Raw genomic sequence first — 23,345 nt, forward strand, 5'->3', positions numbered from 1 at the left:
GAGCTCTGTGCAGTCAGAGAATGCTCCAGCCAGCTGTCACCTGGGCTTCACGTAACCCTGTGGTGGCTTGCACCCTCTTTCTCCACGTGGGGGAGATCCACACCATGTGGCTGGACAGAGGACGTATCCTCGTGCCATCTTCCTACAATTCCTTCCCTTTTCCTTCTCTATTCTGGTACCTTCTCTGCTTCTAGGTGCCCATTCAGAAAACATCTTGTAGAAGGTTTCCTTCCCTCCATTCAACTCAAGTCAATTCGTGCAATCAGTTGCCTGGAGATGAATTTGCCCAGGCAAGCGCCACGTTTACCAAAATCATAAACTCCTATTAACGTTGCTGACTCATTACTTTTTGCTCAGAAGTCTCCCAATAAGTGAAAAATAATCAGTGATTATAGACAGAGATTGGGTGCCTACACAGGATTAACTCTCACTTTCACAAATTTTCCCAGCAGTAGCTAGGTCTTTGTTTAGGTTTGCCTCCCTGTATCAGTCAGGGTCCCATCAAGAAAGGAGAGGCATACTTTTTTTTTTTTATATATATTAAATATAATTTATTGTCAAATTGGTTTCCATACAACACCCAGTGCTCATTCCAACAGGTGTCCTCCTCAATACCCATCACCCACTTTCCCCTCCCTCCCTCCCACTCCCCATCAACCCTCAGTTTGTTCTCAGTATTTAAGAGTCTCTTATGGTTTGCCTCCCTTCCTCTCTGTAACTTTTTTTTACCCCTGCCCCTCCCCCATGGTCTTCTGTTAAGTTTCTCAGGATCCACATGTGAGTGAAAAAATATGATATCTGTCTTTCTCTGCCTGACTTTTTTCACTTAGCATAATACCATCCAGCTCTATCCATGTTGCTGAAGATGGCCAGATTTCATTCTTTCTCATTGCCAAGTAGTATTCCATTGTATGTAGAAACCACATCTTCTTTATCTATTTGTCAGCTTATACTTGTTATTTCAAGGTTCAATATAGGATATTGATTACACATGTGTTCAAAGGTTGAACAAGCAAGAAGGGGACATGGACCAGAGATCAGGAATTGCTAAAAGCAGCTACCATGTCCAAGGCTGGGGGACAAAAGGCAACAGGTGCTGTTACCAAGAACCTAAGAACGCAAATGATACTCAAGAGATGTTGAGATGTAAGCTTCTGCTAGAACCTAAGCTTCATGAAGGAAGGACGTTTTGTTGTATTTTCTGGTGAATCCCAAGGGCCTGCCATGTACTAGGTCCTCAATATTTATTAGGTGACTAAATGAATGAAGGCAAAAGAGAAATTTGCTTGGGCATTCTGGGGAAAATAGTTTCATCACCCTTCCGAGAGAAGTATCAGAAAAGACTGTGCCTTTCTTCTGGCTACTGCGGCATATCAATGTGAAACTTCGAACTGCTGCCATTTTGCCACCATGAAAAAGACATGGGTTGAAGTTGCCTTCCCTGCGGTGGCTGAGTGGAGGCATGGGAAGGACCTGGATTCTTGCTTAATGATATTTTTGAGTTGCTTAATTCATGAGTCTGTCTTTCCATTGACATTCCAAATATAAGAGCCAACACACTTCTTTGATTATTTAAAACAATATCCTGATAGAATGGCCTCGATTTGATTCCTCTGATGACTGGTTTGGTTTCCATTCAGGTTTGAGGGTAAGTAGTTGGTTTGGGAATCAATCTCATCGTGATTTAACTTTGGCTGATCCATTTTTTTTAAGTTCTTATTTAAATTCCAGTTAGTTAACTTACAGTGTAATATTAGTCAAGTGTATAATAAAGTAATTCACCACGTCCATACAACACCCCCTACTCAGCATAACAAGTGCACTCCTTAATCCCCATCACCCATTTAACTCTTCTCCCTACCCACCTCCCCTCTGCTAACTATCAGTTTGTTCTCTATAGTTATGAGACTAGTTCTTGTTTGCCTCTCTCTCTCTCTTTTTCCCCTTTGCTCCTCTGTTTTTTTTTCTTAAATTCTGCATATGAGGGAAATCATACGGTATCTGTCTTTCTCTGACTGACTTATTTTGCTTAGCATAATACTTTGTAGCTCCATCCATGTTATTGCAAATGGCAAGATTTCATTCTTGTTTTAGAGCTGAATAATATTCCACTGTGTGTGTGTGTGTGTGTGAGATCTTTTTTTTTTTTTTTTAAATTTTTTTTTCAACGTTTTATTTATTTTTGGGACAGAGAGAGAGACAGACAGAGCATGAACGGGGGAGGGGCAGAGAGAGAGGGAGACACAGAATGGGAAACAGGCTCCAGGCTCTGAGCCATCAGCCCAGAGCCTGACGTGGGGCTCGAACTCCCGGACCGCGAGATTGTGACCTGGCTGAAGTCGGACGCTTAACCGACTGCGCCACCCAGGCGCTCCAGAGATCTTCTTTATCCATTCATCAATCAATCAATCAATCAATCGATGGACATTTAAGCTGTTTCCATAATTTGGCTATTGTGGATAATGCTTCTATAAACATCCAGGTGCATGTATCCCTTTGAATTAGTGTTTTTGTATTCTTTGGTTAAATACCTAGTAGTGTGATTGCTGGATTGTGGGGTAATTTTATTTTTACTTTTTGAGGAACTTCCATACTGTTTTCCAGAGTGGCTGCATCAGCTTGCATTCCCACCAAGAGGTGCAAGCGGGTTTTCCTTTCTCTACCTTCTCGCTAACACCTGTTGTTTCTTATGTTGTTGATTTTAGCCATTCTGAGAGGTGTGAGGTGATATCTCATTGTAGTTTTGATTTGCATTTCCCTGATAAGTGATGTGGAACATCTTTTCATGTGTCTGTTGCCCATCTGGATGTCTTCTTTGGGAAAATGTCTATTCATGTCTTCTGCCTATTTTTTAATTGGATTATTTGTTTTTTGGGTGTTATAAATTCTTTATATATTTTGGACACTAACCCTTTATCAGATGTGTCATTTGCAAATATCTTCTCCCATTCTGTAGTTGCTTTTTAGTTTTTGCCTTTAGCTTTGTTGATTGTTTCCTTCACTGTGCAGAAGCATTTTATTTTGATGTGGTCCCAAAAGTTTATTTTTGCTTTTATTTCCCTCTCCCCGGGAGACATATCTAGATAGAAATTGTTATAGCTGATATCAGAGAAGTTACAGCTTGTGCTCTCTTCTAGGATTTTTATGGTTTCAGGTCTCACATTTAGATCTTTAATTCATTTTGAGTTTAGTTTTGTGTATGTTATAAGAAAGTGGTCCAGTTTTCATTCTTTGCATGTTGCTGTATAGTTTTCCCAACACCTTTTGTTGAAGAGACAGTCTTTTTTCCCATTGGATATTCCTTCCTGCTTTGTCAAAGAGTAATTGACCATATAATTGTGGGTTCAGGGTGCCTAGGTGCCTCAATCAGTTAAGCATCCGACTCTTGATCTCAGCTCAGGGCTTGATCCCAGGTCCATGAGTTTAAGTCCCGTGTTGGGCTCCATGCTGGGTGTGAAGCCTATTGAAAAAACCTGTGGGTTCATCTCTGGGTTTTCTATTCTGTTCTATTGATCTGCATGTCTATTTTTGTGTCAGTACCATACTGTTTTGATTACTATAGCTTTATAATATAACTTGAAACCTGGAATTGTGATGCCTCCAGCTTTGTTTTTCTTCTTCATGGTTGCTTCGGCTATTTGGGGTCTTTTGTGATTCCATACAAATTTTAGGATTGTTTGTTCCAGCTCTTTGAAAAATGCTGTTGGTATTTTGATAGGGATTGCATTAAATGTGTAGATTGCTTTGGGAGATACAGACCTTTTTATCATGTTTGTTCTTCCAATCCATGAGCAGGGAATGTCCTTCCATTTCTTTGTGTCATCTTCAATTTCTTTCATCAGTCTTTTATGGTTTTCAAAATACAGGTCCTTTGCCTCTTTGGTTAGATTTATTCCTAAGTATGTCATTATTTTTGGTGCAGTTGTAAATGGGATTGATTCCTTAATTTCTTTTTCCTACTGCTGTATTATTGATGTACAGAAGTGCAACAAATTCCTGTATGTGGATTTTGCATCTTGTGACTTTACTGAATTTGTTTATCAGTTCTAGCAGTTTTTTGGTGAAATCTTTCAGGTTTTTCACATAGAGTATCATGTCATCTGCAAAGAGTGAAAGCTTTACTTCTTCCTGGCTGATTTGGATACTTTTTATTCCTGTTTGTTGTCTGATTGCTGAGGCTAGGACTTCCAGTTCTATGTTAAAGAGTCATGGTGAGAGTGGACATCCCTAGTGTTGTTTCTGACCATAGAGATAAAGCTCTCAGTTTCCCCCCATTTATGATGGTAGCAGCTGTGGGTTTTTCATATATGGCCTTTATTATGTTCAGATATGTTTCCTCTCATACTTTGTTGAGATTTTTTTTTTATCATGAATGGATGTTGTACTTTGTCACATACTTTTTCTGTATCTATTGAAATAACCATATGACTCTTATCCTTTCTTTTACTAATGTGGTATATCATGTTGATTGATTTGCGAATATTGAACCACCCTTGCATCCCAGGAATAAATTCCACTTGGTGATGGTGAATGATTTTTTTAATGTATCATTGGATTTGTTTTGCTAGTATTTTACTGTGAATTTTTGCATCAGATTTTGCATCTATGTTCATCAGGGATATTGGCTTGTAGTTCTCTTTTTTTTAGTGGTGTCTTTATCTGGCTGTGGTAATCAGGGTAATACTGGTATCATAGAATGAATTTGGAAGTTTTTGCTTCCTTTTCTGTTTTTTGGAACAGTTTGGGGAAGAATAGGTGTTAACCTTTCTTTAAATGTTTGGTAGAATTGGTCTGTGAAGCCATCTGGTCCTCGACTTTTGTTTGTTGGGGGTTTTTTTGATTACTGACTCAACTTCTTTGCTGGTTATTGGTCCATTCAAATTTTCTATTTCTTTCTGTTTCAGTTTCAGTAATTTATGTGTTTCTAGGAATTTATCCCTTTCTTCTACGTTGTCTAATTTGTTGACATATAGTGTTTCATAATATTCTCTTATAATTGCTTGTATTTCTGTGGTGTCCATTGTTATTTCTCCTCTCTCGTTATGATTTTATTTATTTGTGTTCTTTCTCATTTCTTTTTGATAAGTCTGGCCAGAGGTTTATATTTTATTAATTTTTTTTTTATTAAGCTTTTTAATTTCAGTATAGTTAACACAGTGTTATATTAGTTTCAGGTGTACAATACAGTGATTCAACAATTCTATACATCATTACTCAGTGCTCATAGTGACAAGTGTACTCTTAGTCCCCTTCACCTATTTTCACCCATCCCCACAGCCCCTCTGATATGCTTTATTTTAAATAAGTACCCTCAGTTAAAGTTATTATTTTTTTTCAAATAGAACATTTTTTACTTGAAGCATACTTCAGAATATATATATATATATATATATGTATATATATGTATATATATACATATATATACATATATATACATATATATACATATACATATATATACATACATATATATATATATATATATATATATATATATATATGTATTATTAATTTTTTAAAAGACCGTGCTCCTGGTTTCATTGATTTGTTCTATTGCTTTTTTAGGTTCTGTATCATTTGTTTCTGCTCTAATCTTTATTATTTCCTTCCTTCTGCTGGCTTTAGGCTTTGCTTGTTGTTATTTTTCTAGTTCCTTTAGGTGTAAGGTTGGGTTTTTTATTTGGGATTTTTCTTGCTTCTTGAGGTAGACCTGTATTCCTATATATTTCCCTCTTATGATTGCTTTTGCTGCATCACAAAGATTTCGGTCTGTTTTGTTTTCATTTTCATTTGTTTCCATGGATTGTAAAATTTATTCATGGATTTCCTGGTTAATCTATTCATTGTTTACTAGCATGTTGTTGAACCTCCATGTATTTGTGGTCTTTCCAGATTTTTTCTCGTGGTTGACTTCTAGTTTTATAGTGATGTGGTCAGAAAAGGTGTATGCAATGACTTCAATCTTTTTATATTTGTTGAGGCCTGTTTTGTGATCTAATATGTGATCTATTCTGGAGAACGTTCCATGTGCACTTGAAAAGAATGTGTATGCTGCCATTTTAGGATGAAATGTCCTGATGAAGTGTTTCTTGTTGATTTTCTGTTTAGATGATCTGTCCACTGATGTAAATGGGGTGTTAAAAGTCCCCTACTATTATTGAATTATTACCAATTAGTTCCTTTATGTTTGTTACTAATTGTTTTATATACTAGGGTGCACAAATATTTATAACTGTTATAACTTCTGCTCTGGCTTTCTTTTGACATTTGTTTGCATGATAAAACTTTCTCTATCCCCTCACTTTCAATCTGCAGGTATCTTTAGGTCTGAAATGAGTCTCCTGTAGACAGCATGTAGATGGGTCTTGTTTTTTATCCATTGTGTCACCCTGTGTCTTTTGATTGGAGCACTTAGTCCATTTACATTCAAAGTAATTATTGATAGATGTGTATTTATTACCATTTTATTACTTGTTTTGTGGTTGTTTCTGGAGATTTTCTCTGATCCTTTCTTGTCTTTCTTTCTTTCATGTTTTTCTAATTTTCTTAATGATATACTCTGATTTCTTTCTCTTTCTTCTTTGCATGTTTATTAGTGGTTTTTAATATATGGTTACCACTAGGTTTGTATACAACCTCTTTTGCAAATTTGGCTGATCAATTAAATAGGCAAGCCTAAATCAGTTCTGAAGTTTCACAAGAACTGAGGTTGCTCTTCAGAGGTTGTATACGATTGGTTAAAGTCTCTGAACCCAATCGTCCCATGGTAGACATAAAGTACCTGACACAACATTAATTAAACATTAATTTCCCTTTTCCTTCTATCCATAGCACTAGGTTCAGAGTAATCTCTGCAATTTGAGAAATGGGGGCCAATTTTCAGGATAATTTATGCCATGAATTTCATTCTATAATTACAGTGGGGACCCTTCCCTCCCCTCCCAGTGTCTCCACCCTTCATTAGGCTTATTTGCTGCTAAACAGACATTATTCCCTCATATCTTAGTATTTTCATTTAAGGGGCCACCATTAAAGGCATGAAGACATTTTGCTTAGTATAGAACTTGGAATTTATTTGTTTGACTTATTAAAAATACACCCTAGCCTGAGGGTCTCAGGGTGTGCATATGGAATACTTCAATTGGATTTAAACCAGCAGCTAAAATTTCCTGTTAAGAAATTGAAATATCCACAAACTTACCCAACATGGAATGCAGCAAAAGTAGAAGGACGGGACTGGTGCCATTTCTTCAAGGTCAACAAGCTGGCAGGCTGGTGACCAGGAATGGGAGAGAGTTGCCAAACAGGACTGGCCTCATGTGAGCCAAGTGTTTGTTCCGTGAACTTGCAATTTAAATGGCACTGGCCATCCACTTCTCAAACTTACTATAAAAAACACAAGCAAATAAACATACATATTTTACTTTCACACGGGCTTAAAACCTGCCCAAAACAAGTTATTTGGGGTGAAAAATCACCTTTAAAATAAAATCAGACAACCTGGGCTAATTAAAGAAGGAAGCTGTTAGTCATTAGTGTTTTCATTATAAACGAATCAATAGTTATCTCCAAATACTTAGTTGAGACCAATTTTCTGAGTGAATGGACGTTTTATTGGAGGGAGAGAAAGAGGGGGATTTTTGGATCATGAGGAATAATGAGAAAAGATAAGCCTGGAGGGGGTGGTCTGGTTATTTGGGTGGGTATGCTATAGAACAGGGCACTGGGTACCAGGGAACTTCGGAGGCAGGAGACCAGTGCCAAGGGTGGGAGAAAATGATAAAAATCTCTACTCTTCATTCACTTGCTGGGTTTGTGTATCTTAGAATTAAAGGCCCTTCTAAAGAAGCTGTTTTGGGTCTTTGCAGATTTAGTTAGGAGATGATCATATGGAAGTTGTAGTTTACTTTTCTTGTTCTGGTATTTCAGGTGATGAGAGCTAATATCTAATAATTCTTTAAAAAAATTTTAAATGTTTATTTTTGAGAGAGAGAGAGAGCACAAGTGGGGGAGGGGTAGAGAGAGAGAGGGAGACACAGAATTGAAAGCAGAATCTAGGCTCTGAGCTGTGAGCACAGAGCCCGATGCAGGGCTCGAACTCACAAACAGGGAGATCATGAGCTGAACTGATGTCGGACACTCCAATTGAGCCACCCAGGCGCCCCGCTAATATCTAATAATTCTTAATACTCGGAATAGGCTAGGAGTCAGGGGCAAAGTGAGATGTGATGGCATATGCGGTAGAACAATGGTTCTCAAATCAGCATCTCCTAGAATGCTGCTCAAACAGTTTCTGACTTTAGTAGATATGGGGTGGGAGTATTTACATGGCTAACAAGTTCCCGACCGATGGCTCATGCTGCTTTTCCAGAGGTGGTACTTGGAGAATCACTGCAGTAGGGAAATTTACTTGGCAGCTGGCCTCCTGCAGAGAGGATCGCTAAGGAAGACAAAGCAGAGGTTGGCTTTTCGGCAAGAAATTATAATCTTATGCTGAAATGGGGGACATGTGTGCATTGGTATCCCAGCACTGCGGTGACAACAGAAACGTTGTCTCACCGTCTGGAGGCTGGAAGTCTGAGCGCAAGGTGTCCGCAGGTCCATGCTTTCTCCCATGGCTCTAGAAGACAACCCTTCCTGGCCTCTTCCAGCTTCTGGTGGCCTTAGTTTGTAGGTTCATGCAGTCACATGGCCTTCTATTCTCTGCGTCTATTCACATCGCCTCTCCTGGGTGCCTGTCTGTATCCAAACTTCTCCTTTTTATAGGGATGCCAGTCGCTCCCATGGCGTCATTTTCACTTGATTATCTCTGTAAAGACGCTATTTCCAAATAAGATCACATTGGGAGGTACTGGGAGTTAGAACCTCACGGTATCTATTCAACCCATAACAATGTGTTTAACCATTGTTGTTTCCTGGCATCAGAATAATACATAGGTTACATATCTATTTGGTTCTCTGCAAAGTAAATTAATTAGATACAGAGATATCATGCCTCAGGCAGTCTTTGTTGATGGTAAAGGAAAAGGATAGAAAATCAAACAATTTAAAGAATATAGCCGGCTATATTGCCAAACCTCGAAGTTTCCTTTGGTTCTGACATGGTTAATTGCTTCCTTCTATGTGATACCCTAGCATTTTCCACATACTTTTATCATCAAAGTTATTACATTCTACAATAGCTACTTACTTAGGTTAATCTCTCTAAATTATGAGCGGCTTGAAGGTTGGGGCTGTGCTTAAATCCTTTTCACATTCACGGGAACTGGCACATGGTAGGTGCTCAATCTGGTGAATGGGGGAATTGACTTTAAAACAAGAGCAGCCTGGGATTTTGGCAGGTGTTTTCCTGTGTCTCTGGTAGCCCTTCAGGTAGAGGAAAGTGAGAATGTACCAGCGGAGAGACCTCCGCCAGAAGCCACCCTCCACAGATGCAGAACTTCTTTGAAGTCTCATTTCCATTTAAAAAATTAATGTGGATTTTGCATTCTCCTCCATAACGCATCCGTGTTTGTTTTAATACAAAACTGTTTCAAATTACTTAGCTAAAACCCTTAATTCCTCCCCCCTTATTCCATCCATCTTCAGTTTGAGAAAAATTGTCACCGCTGGGAGATATGCCATGTTCTATCTTATGAATGTACATACCACCTGGCACTCCGGAAGGCACCCACTTTTTTTTTTTTTTTAAGCCAAGGAATAGGGAAATCCAGTGGGGAGGTGAGATGGGACCATCACAGGGGACAAGGAAGGATGTGGCTGGGTTGGAAAAGCTCTTGGGGAGTTGAAGAAGGAAGCAAAGAAGACGGAAAGGCCCAGGCAGGCCTAAAAGTTGCTGGTGTGAAGTGAGTGTGGCTTAAACATGACTGTTGGTGCCCTGCACACTTTTCTTTTTTCTCTTTTTTTGGGGAAGATGGGTGAGAGGGTAGCAAGAGCAGAGAATAAGCAAAGGAAGGGAGGACATGAGGGAAGGAAGTCCATGGGCGGGGGAGTCCCCTGAGAAGCTTTGGTATGTGGAGTATTTTGGTTATAGAATCTTTTTTCATTTTTATTTTTTATTTTTGAGAAAGAGAGAGAGAGAGAGAGAGCATAAGCAGGGGAGAGGTAAAGACAGAGGGGGACAGAGGATTCAAAGCAGGCTTTGCACGGACAGCAGCAAGCCCGATGTGGGGCTTGAACTCACGAACCAGGAGATCATGACCTGAGCCGAAGATGGGCATTCAAAAGATTGAGCCACTGAGGCACTCCTTAGTTGTAGAACCTTAATAGAAATTTAGGGCTCAGTTTCTTGAAGGAGAGAGTAGGTCTTGACGCCTTGGGCCATGGGAAATGAATGGAGGGTCCTTGGAAAAGTGTGGGGAGTTAAAACAATGGGCAAGACAGCCTTTGGCAGTGATACTGAGAACCTAGTGGAAAGGAGAGTTGTAAGAGTCCAGATAAAGGGTGAAAGGGCGCAACCTCTGCAGCTGCAGGGGTGAGGGGGTGGGGGGCAGCCCTGCCCCGAAAGCCGTTGTTTCTTCCAGCACAAGCTCTAAGCACTTCTCTGACCCATTAAAGTCACCTAGCTTGTAATGTCTACCTCCCAAAAGGAATGCGCTTCTGCGTATCTGTGAAACATTCACATGCTATAATTAATTTGAGATTTTGGTTCTAACGGCTCTGTTCCTGAAAGTCAAGGAATAGCATTTACACATTAGTTTATCATCAGCTGGTTAGCTGTTGCCTTGCACAATCCCTTAAAAAAGAAAAAAAATTTTTTTCTAAATAATTGTTTGTCAGAAAAGGCAATTAGGGCACTGCAGTTTTGCTCTGAAAATTTGGCATGAGAAATTTGATTTTCCCCAACATTTGAGATGGCCTCTCAGAAGGTATCACTCCACCCCTTTAAGGCAGCCATGCAAATTAGCCTAGGTCTCCAGGCTCAGAATTCAGAAGCAATCAATCTAGTTCGAAAAGAAAACACACTATGAGGAAGAGTGAGAGTGAACCAGAAATTTGGAACCCATCACGTGACATCTGCGGGCTGATGCAGCCCATGCCGTTCGATGTGATTCTGACACTGCTCTGTGGCAACAGCTGGTTAGAACTTAAAGTATTTTATGGGTCATGAGACTCTGTGGCTCTATCTACAAAGCAGCCCTAAGGAATTGGCGTTTTATGCCTTAACTGTTCCTTCCAAAGCTCACTTCTCACTAAGAATGGGCAACCAGAGAGGTCTTTGTCCAAATACATTACATAATCCCTCCAGGAAATGCCGTGACAGTGTACTGTTGATGAAATGGAAACCCTGGCACAGTGACCTTTCTCCCAGATAGCCTAGGACACACTTTACGCTTCACTGGGCAAACATCCCTCCTTCCAAAGGGATTCAGGTCCAAGGATTCCTTCCCTCACTGGGGGCCAGGACGCAATAGGTTGCAGAAGTAGTGAGGAGTTTCCTTTCTTTTAACGGAATCATCCAATATTTCTCCCAGCTGGAAGCGTACACACGTTGCATGACTAAAGGCACGGTGCCCCCGAATAATAACCTAGTCTTTGCCTCCGGGAGCTAAGGGTATAAATGATGCCATTTAAGAAAAGGCAGCTCACATTGTCAGTGTCCCCCCGTGTCACTCTATCTCGATTCTTGTTTTATGTTGGTATATTAGTTAAGAAAGGTGGGTATGGTTATTCTCTGAAAATTATCTTTACTTTTTTCCTGCCTCGATGTCCGGTGTCTTACATTGGTTAACTTACTTCCTTTTGTGAGAGGCATAGAAGATGTATGATCTCATTCATGCAAAATTTATTGAAGCATGTTAACTTTGTGTGTATTTACTTATGAAGCCTCAGGGTCGATCACCAACACCAGGAAAAAAAAAAAAAAAAAACAAAAAACCAACAAAACCTTCTCGCTTCTGGGGACTGTTACTTTAAGAGTAATTATCCTGCTAGTTATGATGACAGTGACTCCAGCATGAGTGCTTACTTTGAAATGACAGTGGAATCTATGTGTCCTTGAAAATTTTAATTCCTGCAAGAGTTGTCCAAAATAGATAAAACCAAGAGCCTGGGCGTAGTTGTTTATTTGTGGCTAATTAGTGAACTATATTCTCTCCTAAGCACAAAGAAGACAAGCTGTCTCTAGCAGATTAAAGGGTCAGAAAGTTCTAAGCCAATTTTTCTCACACTTGGGCAATGCACCTGCTCTTTTAGAGGGCAAAAATGATTTCAGCTCCACAATATTGACTTAAATTTTTTTCTGTGACAATATTACTCAAATCCACACAGACAGGCCCGTGTGCAATTAAAAGGAAAGTTGTTTTTTCTTTTTTCTTTTTTAATTTTTGAGCGCAGGATTGCACATATGCCCATTAGGTAAAAATTGCTAATTATATTGTTCCAATATATCATATGTTTTTATTATTTTTTGTCTGCTCGATCTGCCAATATTGAGACAGGTGTGTGTATTGCTGTCCTAGGGCTACCGTAACAAATGCTCAAACTTTGGTGGCTTCAAACAACAGAAGCTGATTCTCTCTCAGTTCTGGAGGCCAGAAGTCTGAAATCAAGGTGATGGCAGGGCTGTGCTCCCTCTGTGAAGGCTCTAGGGGAGAATCCTCCCTTCCTCTTGCAGCTTCGGGTGGCTCCAGATTTTGCTTGGCTTGGGGCTGTGTCCCTAATTGCTGCCTGTGTCTTCACACATCCTTCTCTGAGTCTGTCTTCTCTTTTGTCTCTTATGAAAACACTTGTGATCGGAATTAGGGCCCCGCCAGATAACCCAGGAGGATCTCATCTTGAGATCCTTAACTTAATCACATCTGCAAGGACTTTTTTTCTTTTTTCTTTTTTTTTTTTTTCTCAGATAAGGTCACATTTACAAGTTCTGAGGGTCAGGAAGAGGACATATCTTTTGGAGGTCACCATTTAACCTGCTACAGTGCGTTAAAATTTCCTACTATGTCTGTCAATTTTCAACCGCTCGTACCTCTGCCAATTTTTATTTTTTGTATTTTGAAGGTGATCTTATTAGATACAACCCACCCTGATTATTTCTTTTATCGTTACAGGATGACCTTCTTTATGTTCTCTCAATTTTTTGTCTGTTTGTTTGCTTTAAGATCTGGTTGTCTGATGTGAATATAAGTTTCAAGCTTTCTTTGGTGGGTGTTTCTATGTTACATCATTTTCTCTCATTGGATTTTAGATTTTTGTTGTATTGTTTTTTAGAGGTGTTTTTTGAAAACAGTTTATGGTTGTACTAAAATCTTCTAAAAACTTATTCAAAAGTAGAGATTATAGTCCAATGAACCCCCAAACATCCATTAACCAGATTCATCATTATCAAGATTTTATCACATTTGCTTCTTCTAACCCTTTAGAAGTGTTCCTTTTCTTTTTGTTTTGTTTTCTTTGCAGAAGTATTTTAAAGCACTTTCCAGATATCGTGTCATTTCAACCTACATATTTCATATGTATGTCTAAATAATATGAACACTTTCTTTTTTGTGTAGCAAAATACCATTATTACATCCAACAAAATTAGTAATAATCCTTTGGTATCATATAATACTCAATATATAATTTAATTCCTCTAGTTTGCTCATGCTTTCTTATAGTTGGTAATTTGAACCAGAATCTAAACAAGGTCAATGTGTTTAATTTGGTTGTTAGATCTCTTTGGTCTCTTTGTACAGAGGGGTTCCCCTTTCTTTCATGCTATTGTCTTCTTTCAGAAACAAGTTAGTTTCTGTAGAGTGCTTCATATTTTGCATTTTGAAGTCAGTGTTTTGCTTTGTGATATAATTTAACTTGTTCTATGATCCCCTGTGTTCCCTTTGGATAGAAATTATTCATTCTGAGGGTTTCTGTCTTAAAAAAAAATTTTTTTTTAAGTTTATTTATTTCTGAGACAGAGAGACAGAGCATGAGTCGGGGAGGGGCAGAGAGAGAGGGAGACACAGAATCCGAAACAGGCTCCAGGCTCTGAGCTGTCAGCACGGAGCCTGACACGGGGCTCGAACTCACAGACGGCAAGATCATGACCTGAGCTGAAGCTGGACGCTCGACCGACTGAGCCACCCAGGCGCCCCAAGAATTTCTGTCTTTTAACTGATGAGTTTGATCTATTTACATTAACATTACCAATATTTGAAGTTTGTCTCTACGATCTCTTTTTGTGCTTTCTCTCAGTTTTTATTTATTTTTGCCATCTTTTTTACTTTTTAAAAACGTTCTCCCTTTATCCTTTAATAAACATTTGGTTTTATTTTTATTTTTTGTGGTTATCCTTAATTTTTAATTTTTTTTTCAACGTTTATTTATTTTTGGGACAGAGAGAGACAGAGCATGAACGGGGGAGGGGCAGAGAGAGGGAGACACAGAATCGGAAACAGGCTCCAGGCTCTGAGCCATCAGCCCAGAGCCCGACGCGGGGCTCGAACTCACGGACCGCGAGATCGTGACCTGGCTGAAGTCGGACGCTTAACCGACTGCGCCACCCAGGCGCCCCTATCCTTAATTTTTAAAATGACCATATGACCAGACCAAATCTGTGAGTAATCAATATTTTTAAAAAGTCTTTCCTCCCTTCCTTCCTTCCTTCCTTCCTTCCTTCCTTCCTTCCTTCCCTCCTTCCTTCCTTCCTTCCTTCCTTCCTTCCTTCCTTCCGTCCTTCTTTCTCCTTTTCTTCTTTTAAAGCTCAACTATTCAATTTTCATGTAGTATTTGTAAGTGTCTATAGGTAAAGTATTTCTGTATTAGTTTAATCTACTACTATTTTCTAGAGTTATTGAATATCAAAATCTTTTTTTAAAAACCCATGTGAATGGGGGCACCTGGGTGGCTCAGTTGGTTAAGCATCTGAATCTTTTTATTTTTTTTTTAATGTTTACTTATTTATTTTTGAGAGTGAGAGAGAACATGAGCAGGGAAGGGGCAGAGAGAGAGGGAGACAGAGAACCCCAAGCAGACTCTGAGCTATCAGCACAGAGCCTGATGCAGGGCTCGAACTCATAAACTTTGAGATCATGACCTGAGCTGAAACCAAGAGTTGGATGCTTAACTGACTGAGCCACCCAGGTACCCCTAAGTGTCTGAATCTTGATCTCTGCTCAGGTCATGATCTTGCGGTTTGTGAGTTTGAGACCCCCATCTGACTCTGCATTAACAGCGTGGATCCTGCTTGGGATTGTCTCTCCCTCTCTCTGTCCTTCCCTCCCTCCCTATCTCTTTGTCTGTCTCTCAAAATAAACAAATAAACAAAACAAATACCCATATGAATGAATCAGTGTGTGTGTGTGTGTGTGTGTGTGTGTGTGTTTATTTGCATGTACCTCAGCTTTCCTTAATTTAACTATGGGCAGTCCAGTAAAGGGTGTGCTATGTAGTGTCTGGATTCTCTCATTGTACCATTTGTAGCTACCGTTTTAATGTCACTTCTTGCAAACTTTTTGTAGCCATAAATATAATTGGAGGTGTTAAAACTGCAGAAAACATTCTATAATTATGTAATTATCCAGGTGATACCAAGTATATTTATGATAATATATATAAAGATTATAAAAATGGAAACATAAAATTAAAAACAATTCTTGTAGTGATCTTCGGATTTCAGAATATTTGTGTGGTCTATGGAAACTGGTTTTGGAAATAGTATCCCTTGGTCTCTAGTCAGATTTATAACTAGCTGGTTTTAGAAAGTATTCTCATCTGTAGGTTGAACTTAATTCCAGTTCTTCTATTAAATCTTTTGTAATTTTGAGGGGGATAAAAAAATTAAGCTTACTGTATTAGTCAGGGTTCTCCAGAGGAAGGGAGAGAGAGAGAGGGAGAAAGAGATTGACTGATTTTAAGCAATTGGCTTACACCATTATGGAGACTGATGGCTTTGAAATCTGATGGGATAAGCTGGCAGGTTGGAGACTCAGAGAGGAGTTGCAGTTTGAGTCCAAAGGCCATCTTCTGGCAGAATTCCTACTTGCTTGGGGGAGGGCAGACTTTGTTCTATTAAGGACTTCAACTGATTAGACGAGGCTCACCCTTTATGGAGCACCCATTACAGACAGTAATCTGCTTTACTCAAAGTCAATTGATTCAAATATTAATTACATCCAAAAAATACCTTCACAGAAACACCCAATTAAATGTTTGACCAAATATCTGGGTACTGTGGCCCAGTTCTAGCTGACACACAAAAGCAACCTCCACATTTACTTTATAGCTTTTGTTACTTGGTTACCCCTGTGTTTCTATGTCTGCCTCACCACCTAGGCTGTGATCACCTCCAGGGCAGGCACTGTCTTCAGTGCCCAGCGTGGTTCCTGGAGTTTAGTAGATACTGGATACATGTTTTAAATAAATTCATAATAAAAGGGGGAAGCAGGGAAGGGACCTGAAATTCATTTCAGGCATAGATAAAAACAAAGCATGGATATCCTGAGTTTTTAAAACCGTTTATTTGCAGTATCTGTGATTACAGAGCCCATACTTGTCTCAAAGCAGATACCTCTGATACAATGAACTTTTACTGAGGGGCCTGCTACGTGCCAGGAACTATGCTAGGTGCAGTCTATGTTCCTCGTGAACCGTAAGAAGTTATCTATATAGATCAACAAGCTCTTACTCCCTTTTCCTGGAGAGAGGATGGATCATGATTCTTTGCGGCTCGGTTTAGTGCCCAAACTCTCTAACGTAATTTCCGGGATTGATTTAAGGCTTTTCTGGTGGGGCAGTAGGGGAAGCAGAGCTCTTGAATTTTTCCATCTCAAATGCTACGTGTATGGCCGATCTAATTGTTTCAAAGAAATCACAGGCCGTTCTTTATACCTGTCTTTGATTCGTTTTCTTCCTTGCAGCAGTCCCAGTGGGGATGCTTACGTATTTAGGTGTTGTAACAGGCTGGATTGCACTCCCTCCAAATTCATATGTTGAAGTCCTAAGTACTTTAGAATGTGACTGTATTTGGAGTTGGGGGCTTTAAAGTTAAAGTAATTAAGTAAAATGAGATCATGGGGCAGGCCCTAATCCAATATGACTGGTCATCTCATAAGAAGAGGAGATTAGGACACAGACACGCACAGAGGGAAGACCATGCAAAGACATGGGGAGAAGACAGCCCTAAGAGCCCGAAGAGAGCTGGCTCAGAAGAAATCAACCGTGTAGACCCCTGGATCTCAGACTTCTAGCCTCCGGAAATGTGAGGAATCAGTTTCTGAGTGTCTAAGCCATACAGCCTGTGTTACGGCAGCCCCAGCAAACAATACAACTGTGCATCTTTCATGTAAATTTTTTCTTATCACAATCAGATTTTTCCTTGTTGTTATTCATTTTGCAGCCAAAACGTGATCCCACCTGGGCTCTCCAGTCAGTGCCTTTATAACACTTGCAGTTTGGAGCTGAACATAAAAGATTGAAGTAACTCTTAAAGTCAGATGAATCTTGGCTTCCAATCTTTTCATACCACTGCAAATGGCTACAGGGCTTAGGCTAAACTACTTAAGAAAGCCCCGGCACTAGTTTGCATTTGATCAGCAAAAACCACATGAGACAGAGCAAATGTCCTGCTCTGTTTTGCTGGATGATTCTGGTGTAATTAAGGGTACCTCTGAAAATCAGCCTGATGGTGTGGATGTGGGCTGGTGCCAGTTAGCTGTGTTCTCCCCCAGTAGGTTGTACTCAGTCTTTGCTGTTGTTCTTAGAAAAAGTACCATGGGCAAGTCAAGGCAGTTTCATTGCCACCGCTGGAGAGCTAAAGGCAAATGGCCCACTGGGGCGGTATGTTGGGTGCTCTACCAAATTAACTACTTTTTTTTTTTTTAATTTTTTTTTCAATGTTTATTTATTTTTGGGACAGAGAGAGACAGAGCATGAATGGGGGAGGGACAGAGAGAGAGGGAGACACAGAATCGGAAACAGGCTCCAGGCTCTGAGCCATCAGCCCAGAGCCTGACGCGGGGCTCGAACTCCCGGACCGTGAGATCGTGACCTGGCTGAAGTCGGACGCTTAACCGACTGCGCCACCCAGGCGCCCCCCAAATTAACTACTTTTGATTAGTGTTAGTAATTGAAAGTGAATCATGATAGGCACCCTTTCTTGTTTCTCTGTGGACTCTATCTTGTACTTCAGAAAACATGCAAAAATGTATAATCACATATTTTGTTTAAGAATGTATAATTTTGTTTCCTTCCAACACTTAAATACAAAAAGTTCCCTTCTGTCTTCAAACACCAATGTCATCCATATTTTATCCTTTAAAAAAATTTTTTTTTTAACGTTTACTCATTTTTGAGAGACAGAGACAGAGCACGGGCGGTGGAGGGGGCAGAGAGAGAGGGAGACACAGAATCCAAAGCAGTCTCCAGGCTCTGAGCTGTCAGCACAGAGCCCGACACGGGGCTCGAACCCACAAACCTTGGTATCATGACCCGAGCCAAAGTCGGCTGCTCAACCGACTGAGCCGCCCAGGTGCCCCTAATGTCATCCATATTTTAGATTCTTAGATAATAAACACGTTACATGAAGAGTGTTATGTGCTCACTCCTGAAATTCTCGTCTATAGTCCTTAGTCTACCTTCTGCAATCTTTTTCAACTTCCTGGCTTCTCTTAAACTTCAATGAAAATGTATGTCTTTCTATCCTTGATCAAACAGCTTAATCTTCTCTTGCCCACGATTTTCAATTATACTGGCTTTGAAAGGTCTGAGGACGTTGTCTGTATTAAAGACATTGCAAACAGTCTAGCATTGTTGTAAGCTGTGCAGGCTCAAATCCCACTGGAAACCTAGATCTCAATTTATCATAACCCTGGGGCATGTCTACATTTTCTATAAACAAATTGAAATTATTTCCCCTTTTGATCTGGATATACTAAAAAAGAAATATCTCATTTTGGGATAAAAACATGGCTTTTTTTTTTTTTTTTTTTTTAAGTTAAGGGGGTTTATTTCTCATAAAATGGATGGATTGGGAGCCTACCAACCTTTGTGCAAGCTTCCCACCTTTCCCTTTAGCTGACGGGGGGACTACAGACATCTAACCCCAGGCCTCTCTCAGCTTAAATCCCATGAACATCTCCCATTGTGGCACAGGCAGGAGATAACAAAGCAGAGATGAAGCATTATCAAGTGTTACCCAGAGGACCCTCATTTGGCGTGGAGGATGCGTTCTCTTCAGCCTCTTTCCTCCATCTCTGAGACCCGAATCGCGGTGCCGGCTTTCAGTTGATGGCTAGAGAGGTGAGCATACCGGGTGGGAGCTCTCTAAGTGTTTCTGCTCCTTGTCCTTGGATCCCAAGCTTCTTTATGTGTCATTATCTTTCTCATCCAAGGTGAACATCAACTATTAGGCAGTGCTCATAGAACAATTGTTTGGCTTGTGTCTAGGAATTTTCTCACATTCTTGCAGTACTGATTTTCTCCATTTAAAGCACAAAAATTTGCGGGAAGCCTGGATGGCTCAGTCGATTGAGCGTCCGACTCTTGATTTCGGCTCAAGTCATGATCCCGGAGTTGTGGGATCGAGCTCCACATTGGGCTCCACATTGAGTGTGGAGCCTGCTTTTTATTCTCTCTCTCTCTCTCTCTCTCTCTCTCTCTCTCTGTCTCCTTCTGCCCCTCCCCCCCCACTTGTGCATGAGCTTTCTCTCTCTTTAAAAAACAAAAATAAAAATAAAAATAAAATAAAGCACAAAAATTTGCTGTTCAATCAATTGTCTTCTTTTTGCCTTGTACAGTGAAGGAATGATTCTTGGTTATCTACCTAAAGGTTTGTCATACTCAAAGGGAGTACTACATTGAGGTGATACTTGTAAGGGAACAGCTTGGATACAAAGGAGCAACATGTTTTTGTTTCCCGGGTTTATAAAAAAAGTACCTTTTTAGATCAGAGCCTGATGCGTGCACATTCTAAGTACAAAACCTGGAATTAAAACAGGCAAACCTTTTTTACTGAATAGAATTCTCTGTACAGGTCAAGGAAATGCCAAACTTAACAGATGTCTTACACTGTGCCCTGAAGGTCAATAAATTAGAGTTTTGTTGAACCAGGAAGAGGAAGGAATTCCAGAACTTCAGGTCCCCCAATGGAAATGCCCCTTAGGACAAGTCTAAACTAGGGAAATAGCACTGGATCTCTTCCAAGTCAGTTGGCCCAGTGTAGTGTAACTCATTTCTGGGCCCCCTGAAGCTGTTTGTTCAACTCTGGCGTCTACAACTCTACAGTGTCAAAGGGAGTTAATCATTAGCAAGTGTGAATAATGTCAGCATAACAAGGCATGATTGCAGTTCTCTCTGTTTTGACAAAATTTTAATCATTTGTCAGAATAATAATAATAAAAAAAAAAAAAAACCAAAAACATGACCACAGAATGTTAAAGTAGCATGGAATTTGGGGAACAGTTAACTCACTTTCTAGCATTGTAAATCACCATTCTCATTGTTTTTCTAGAAAAGAAGTGGTGTGATACTCTCCAGATTATATAGGGTTACTGACTGGCCTGGGGTAGTCTGATCTGGCTCAAGGCAACTTGTCTCCAGAGAACCCGTCTTTGGAGAATGATCTAAAGGTTTAAGTGTAGGGCCTTAAGGCTTTCCATTCTCTTCTGTCAGAGCCACCAAGTACTGTTGTACAAATAATGTGGATGCAGCTGCGTTCCAGAGCCTAATAGGCCTCCCGCTTGTCCCCTGGACCGGGGAACAGAACGAGTCCAAAACCTCTCCTTGGATGAGAATCACAGGAACCCTGAGTTCTGAACTCTGAAGTTGGGGACAGGAGGTAAAGAAACATTCTAGATGCATCGAAAGATGAATTTGCCTTGGCCTCATCTGAGTTCTGGTTGAAAAAGAGATGATCTCCCTAAAACGTAATCAAGAATTCTAGCAACCACCCCAACTGGCTCTAGAGAGTCAAGGGAATGAGGGGGCACTCAGCCAAGCTCCATGATGGCAGCTGAGTCCTAAACCCCAGGGTGTCTCTGAAAATCAGTCATGCGTTATAACTGGGATAATTATCAAGTTCTTCCACGAGGTGCACAGACAGGCTTCATCTTTTCCTGGGACCAGCACCCCTGAGTGCCCAAAGGGTATGCCCTCCTTTGGTTAATGCCACACCACTCATTTACCTTGTTGCTCAATCCAGAATGTCAGGACACACTGAATCAACTACCAAATCCTACTTCCTAAGCTCTCCAATGATCTGTCTCCTCTCTCTTCTTGCTGCCATTGGCTTAGTTCAGATATTGTAATTTTCTCTTGTTCTAGCTGGCCTTCATGATCTTCAAATTCAGGCATGATGCTGTTAGAGTCACCTCTTTAAAATCAGGAATTGATCCCAGCACTGCCCTGCATGTTCTGTGTGTCCCTTTCCAATGGATAAAGCCCAGCCCTTGGGAATGGCCTGCCATTTGCTTCCTAACTACGCTTTGCCTTCCACTCTGGCCCCATTTCCATTCTTTCCAGCCTTACGCCAGTCTTTGGAGTTTTATGCATCATGGACTTTCACACCTCCTGGCTCCCTCAAGCTGTTCCCTCTACCTAGGATACTCTCTGTGTGTGGCCAACTCGAAAATGCCATTTAACTGTCCTTAGAAGGCTTTTCTTTTATTGCCATTCTCTTTGTCCTCTCCCTTGTCTCTGCCACCTTGCGTTAATTACCCCCTCTGTATTCCATATGTCCTCATTGTCTATCGAAGCATGTACCACATTGTATCAGAAGCATTTATTTATGTCTGTCTCCTTTCCAAGACCATGAGATTCTGGAAGGCAGAGCCTGTTGCGTTCATTTTTGTATCCTCATTCCCTAACACACCAGTACTGGGTACCGTGGAAGTTTTTGAAGTGCATGGAACTGGAGGTTAGGCAGTTGTTAGCATTTGCATTCAAGTAGGCAGACTTGAGTCAAACCATCATGTTCGGTTAGGTCATAAAATGAAATGATCCTAACTTAGTAGTTCTCAGTCTTGCTGCACTTTGCAATTGCCTGGAGATCTTAGAAAGTATTGAGGGGAAGTTGGTCTCAGAGAGGAAGAACAGGTCGGTCTGGGAGCCTTCCTGCAAGGCCATCCTGGGTCCCATTTCCTGAGGCTCTGACCTAGTTAAGCTGGAGCGTGGTGGGACATCAGGATTTAAAACAGCTGCTAATGTGTGAAACTAATGTGTACTAAGTTTGAGAGCCACAGTCCTACGTGAACCCCCCATATAAAGCATAAATTGATATACTTGGTGTCTTTCTGACATGTTTCATAACTTCTTTCTCTTTCTACTCCTTCAACTATCGACACCGAAGGCAGTTAGAGACTCAGTCCAAATATGGGAGAAGCTTTCAACCCTGGCCACACAGTATAACCATTACTCAGGAAACTTCAAAAATCCTGATGCCTGGAATCATAACCTAGAGCTTAAAGAACACATAGACTTCTCTACATCACTCTGGATGGCAGCCTCCACATGCCATCATCACTCTTGCGGGATGATGATATTTTGTCTCAGAGACGTTGGGAGAGAAGAAAAGAGAGATGCTGGAGAGCAGAAAGGGGATAAATCGGAAGGAGAAAAAATTACATATGACACTTCATGGGGATATTACCAATAACAGGTTTAGGTTTCATTCAGGGACACTAAAATAGGTGATTGGAAATTGCTTTCACCTCACGCTTCTTAGCTACCGATACTTGGATTTGGTAATACTTGTCATGATGTGAAGGGACAACCGAGACTTACTACTCTGTGCAGACATAAAAATCCTCATCCATTAGGGAATCTGGTTGAGGAAGGGGAACCAACAGAAGGATCCCTCCTTTCATACTTGGATAGGATACTCAGGTGGCAGCCTGGCACCAGTGGTCCATTGATGAAGTCAAAGCAGCGATGCTTTATTCCCTGTTAGCCTGTCCCACGGAACTCTTGATCGTTTCCCTTGAAGTAGGAGAAACAAACACTGTCCTTTATACTTTCCTCTGAGAGAGAGAGAGAGAGAGAGAGAGAGGAGATGAAGCTGCTTTCAATGTGCTCTTTGTGGATATGGCTTATGTCCATCCCTCTCCACCCTTAATTCATCGCACACTTGAAAACAGCAAATGAGACAGAGACGCTGACTTCTAAAATACAAATTTCAACGAAGTGGTGCATAGGGCACAGAGTGTTGTTTATCGAAACAGTAGATATAACAAGACAAAAAGCAGATATAAGTATTCCTCTGAAGTTTGTATTTTCACCAGGCTCAGTTGTGGGTAGGCATGGTGAGTACGTATGTAGCCTTTACAATTATGAACGGTTGTTGTGACATATGCTTTTTCAGGTGGAACCTATCGCTCTAAGTTTAAGAAGGTCAATGGTTTCTATTCCCTGATGGCTTTGAAAGTGTCTAGGTC

This window comes from Leopardus geoffroyi, chromosome D3, assembly GCF_018350155.1.
Source record: "Leopardus geoffroyi isolate Oge1 chromosome D3, O.geoffroyi_Oge1_pat1.0, whole genome shotgun sequence".
Taxonomy (NCBI): domain Eukaryota; kingdom Metazoa; phylum Chordata; class Mammalia; order Carnivora; family Felidae; genus Leopardus; species Leopardus geoffroyi.